Source organism: Chelonoidis abingdonii, chromosome 23, assembly GCF_003597395.2.
Source record: "Chelonoidis abingdonii isolate Lonesome George chromosome 23, CheloAbing_2.0, whole genome shotgun sequence".
Classification (NCBI taxonomy): domain Eukaryota; kingdom Metazoa; phylum Chordata; order Testudines; family Testudinidae; genus Chelonoidis; species Chelonoidis abingdonii.
In genome coordinates this window covers 14,267,169-14,272,103 of record NC_133791.1, presented here as the reverse complement: position 1 = coordinate 14,272,103, position 4,935 = coordinate 14,267,169, and positions in this window count along the sequence as shown.

Genomic DNA, 4,935 nt, shown 5'->3' with positions numbered 1-4,935 from the left:
GTATAAATATCTCCTGCCTGTGTGTTCCATTCTATGCATCCGAAGACGTGAGCTGTAGCTCATGAAAGCTCATGCTGAAATAAATTTGTTAGTCTCTAAGGTGCCACAAGTACTCCTGTTCTTTTTTTAGGCAGATTTAGATCTATCTAGCCCAAGAGCCTGTCTTCTGACAGGCCAGTGCCAGGTGCCCAGAGGGAATGAACAGAACAGAGAATCATCAAGTGATCCATCCCCCCTCGCCTATTCCCATCCTGGCTAATAGCCATTGATGGACCTATCCTCTATGAATTTATCTAGTTCTCTTTTGAACCCTATATGTTTGTTTAGCACCTAGCACTTTGGGCACCACCCTACTGTAAATAATAATCAGCTAACCACAATAGTGCTTGGGTGGACCTGCCTCCTGCACAAGAACAGAACATCCGAGTGTAAACACAGCTCGTTTTCCATTTAGACCTCATTGTCTATACCTGATTCCATAATACCCCTGTGGCCTAGTGGAAAGAGCTGTTTTAAAAACAAAAACAAGCAAGCAAATACAACAACCACAAGTAACCTGGAGGGATACAGAAATTAGACAAAGTTAATAATGAAAAAGACAACTTAAAACAAACCCAGAAAAACCCCATCAAGGGCCAAAGTCTGCCTCGATTACACTCCATGTAATCATTTTAACTTCCAACAGTCAGCTGCAGATCAGGGCAGAATCTGGTTCCAAATTGGATACAGAAGAAGATCCCAATAATGCTGCCTTACCTATTAAAAACAAATACTTTCACAATCCAGAGAAGTACAAATTCAAAGTAATTTTGAGTTTGTACATTGTGATCATACATGACCCTGTTTAATCCACATTTTAAAAGAATTTTTTAAACCTAGATTCCATAATGTAAAGTAACCAGTTTAAAAGAAAAAAATGTTCCTAAATTCTCTTGCCATTGTGACAGACATTTTTCTGATGTCAGTTTTGTAAACCACAATTTCTTAACTGAGAGCAACTCTTCTGCCAACACAATTAGAAAGCAGGGTAACTTGTTCTGTAGAACAAGTCTGAGCAGACAGTGCCAGTAACTTTTTATTTCTTTTGGACACACATCAGTTTCATTAAAAACACCATGGGATTTCTTACTTAGTTTACTAATACCTTTAAAACATATATTTCCACTATTTTCATTTTTTGCATTTCTCAGTTCAAAGGAGGAAAAGTTGGTTTCACTTTTCCAAATTATACTGTCAGATGGTATTGTGTATTCCTTTATATAAGCTATTTCCACTGAATTTTCTTAAAGAACAGTAGAAACAAAATTTGGTTTTAAACAAAACCAAATTTTTGGTTCTAAATTGATTCAACTCTCTAGCTCATTCTTTCCCTTTTACATCCATACTATTTCTTGATTGAAACATTAAAAAAATGATTACAATGAAGTCCAGTAATTTTACTCCTGCTAGACAAAAACAAGACTGTAGCTCAGCTCACGTCTGCTTGCTTTAATGCTCCTCCTGTGCTGGCTAAGAAACTAACCTTTCTAGCAATAGCATTTAAGATAAGTTCTTGCTAGAAACATGCCTTACATGGAGTTTGAAAATTGAATTATGAAAAGATATTCCTTTTGTGCTACAAACATCATCATCCAGAATGTTTTAGGAGATAAAAATAGCATAGAGGTTAAAAAAAGCATAGAGGCCTGCAGATAATGAAGGCAGCTATTGGGTAACTGGCTCATATCAGGGAACAGATTTGGACAAAGAAGGAACTGTGGATTAAAAGAGTTTTATTATATTACCTAGAAACCAATATCCACTTCTCACAACTTTCAGGACTTGCGATGGGTGTTGCAGCTAGCCAGCTGACATAATGGTTCAATACTCAAGCGTGCAGTATGCTGGTGAGGTTATAGCCACCACAGATGTATTCACCTATAAAGGTCAGATACGAAGCATAATTCTGTGTGTTTGGTTAACGAACTTTGTAACTTATGTAATACCAAAGAAAAATTCTGCAACCACTTTGTACAGATATTAAGAGGAACAGAACTCTTGTTTTACTACACATGCAGTCTTTCAGTATCTTGTGTTGTACCCATTTGGTATATTACAATCCCTGGTATAAACAGGAGCAACTCCATTGGCTTCCATGGCTGGGCACTTCTTTAAAGCAGGTCTGAATCGGACTCAGAATTCTTGATGTGCTTATATGTGGGGCTTATATAAAGTCAGAAAAATCGTATGATTTATATCTTTTTTCCTGTATATGCACAGCATAGCTTAAGATCTTGTTTCTTGGGTGATGTTCTACTTCCTTTTCAGATTTAGTCTTAATTCATTTTGACTTCTTGTTTCATTCTCCCATAGAAAATGTGACCTATTCACTAGTTCATACATTATACTGAACAATATCCAAGTGGCTCTTGTGGAACAGGAATGTTCACCTACGCTTGATTTTGTTACCTTTTTTTCTTGGCTATTGCAGCCTGGAGTCCCCAGGTTATTTCCCAAGTGACGCTAGAGTAGCAGAGTCTCACTATTCCAATACTATGCAGAAGATTTAGTATAATCATCTTAATTAGCACAGCTACTCAAAACAGAAACATAGCATATAAATGACAGTAACCTATGCTAATTAGGACAAAGATTTGACTGCTGATTGATATTCATTTGCTGTATTTCGTTAATTTCTGTTTTGTAATCCATTAACACATTTTAGATGTTTTGTTAAGGCACAACTGACCAATCTGACATAATAGATTTTGGGAAATGAATGGAGATTTTTGTGCTAGCAAACACTCAAGTCATACATGATAGTTGCTGGAAATAGGCAGATAGATAACTACCATCCATTGTTCAAAATCATTGAAACGCACTACCTTGGAGCTGCTCTCACTGGCAGTTATCTCAATTAAATGGGTGTGCCATATATGATGTAGATTAAGTATATCTTACATCTGAGTCAACTCTGTCCACTTGCTAGCACCAATCCGTAGCTGGTGTTTCCTTCAGCAACAGCCCTGAGGTTGTTTCTTTAATGACCCATTACTGCTCCCAGTGGAAGAACTCCCATTGAGTCTTGGAAAGAGCAGGATTCAGCCCTCTGTGCCTAAGCAATCTTTTGATACAGAGAACGGGAATTACGGTAGTCACCAAAATAGGGTGGGTGCCGGAGACTCGCTTATGATGTGGATAAAAAAAAAAATCATAGCAGGGTACAAACTAAGACAGTGTCAGACCCAAAAAGCCAGTTTAGGAAGAAAATGACAAGACTATGCTGAAGAAGGATTACTTTGTAGTCAAGAGACTGCCTTGAAACTTAGCACAAAGTGGCTTCACAGTCAAAGAAACAGATTATCCTCAAACAGTATCTGCATTTTTTGTGGGTAGCTTATAGACCCTGCAAAAAGGCAGTTCAGACTCTCATTTTTCCAGAGATCATCTGCCTTTTCACAAAAGCTGTGGAGGGTCACATTTGTTGCTCAAGAGCAACAGAGCAAGCAACTAGCTGACTGAGCTGGAATTTGAACCTGGGCTGCTCCTTCTTAGCCTTTAGCTTTAATCATTACTGCACATTTCCCTCCTCTTCCTCAGTTTTAGTTTAGTGAGATATAGTGCTCCGACCTCAGTTAGAAATTGCCAAAAATCAAGCTAGAATGGGCAAGGGGTAATTACCTGTTTTAAAGACCTGGGTTGGAAAGGAAGGTGCCCTCTTAAGGAAAAGGGTCAGGTTCAACAACTTTCTCTCAGTCACTTCATTGTACCAACAATTTCTTACATTCCTGCTCCTTTGGAAACTAGCAGCAGAGGGATTCAACTAAGGGCCAAAATCTGGACTTCAGTGGGCTTGCTTAGGTACAACACAGCAAGATTTGGTCCTTGGCATAAATAAAATAGCACCCATTCTATTATTCTCCATGTGACTGTGGAAAACTAGAAAATGGAAGTCAAAGACAAGGATTCCAAAAGTGCCTTCTTGGAGCTGCATATGGATAGGTGCAGTGATAAACAAATCAGAATATGCTTGCAAACAGGAACATAGGGTACTGGGAAACCTTTTCCCTATAGGATATTTTAAAAATCTTGTTCATGTGGGTCTTCCCTACTAGAAACAAAAATGAGACAACTCATTCAACTCCAGAATAGATGTCACTGAATAGCAGGCATTGCAAATCAGTGAAATATTATAAAAAAAGACTGATGTCTAACAAGAAGCAAGGCTCATTCCACTCTTGCTGGTGCCGGCTTCTGGGTACAGAGAATATCTCTCAGTAACACATCTATATGTAGCATGATCTCTATAGCGTTCTTCACATGTTTTCCAAACACCAAGCTGGCAGAAAAGCTTCTTTTCTAGCTTAGTTTTTCTATTAGATAAAGTCTGGTCTAGCAAAGAGTGCCGGAAGCAGTTTGCAGCCAGCATTAAAATTGTCCCGTGACAGGAGACATTTGTTAACCTTGCAAGTGTTACATAATTAAACTTAATGTTGATCATGTTGCATTTGCATCATACATACTAGGGCATAGCATTGTCTTATACAGGGCATCCACATTATTTGATTGCATTGTACCTTCTTAATGTCATATTCTCTGTCTTATATCATGTCATCACATTCATCAATGCAAGTCGTTTCTTCTCAGCTGCATCACCAAATAGTTGAGACCATTACCAGGAAGAGGCACTAGAGGAACTGGCTGATCTTTGGCTTGCCAAATGTCAGAGCAAGTGCATTTAAGCATGCCAGAGACATAGGGATCAAGCTTGTGATTTGCATGTTGAGGACTTTTACTCTGTGAGTTCAGAAAAGTTTATCTTCTGACCCATACAGATATGCCTATTCCCTCATATGGCATCACAGCTTGAGTGAGCATGCTTTCGTAATCTTTGCGGCCTTACTAAAAACCCAGAAGAGAGATTGTGTGCCTCAAGGACGCTGAAACTGCCATTTT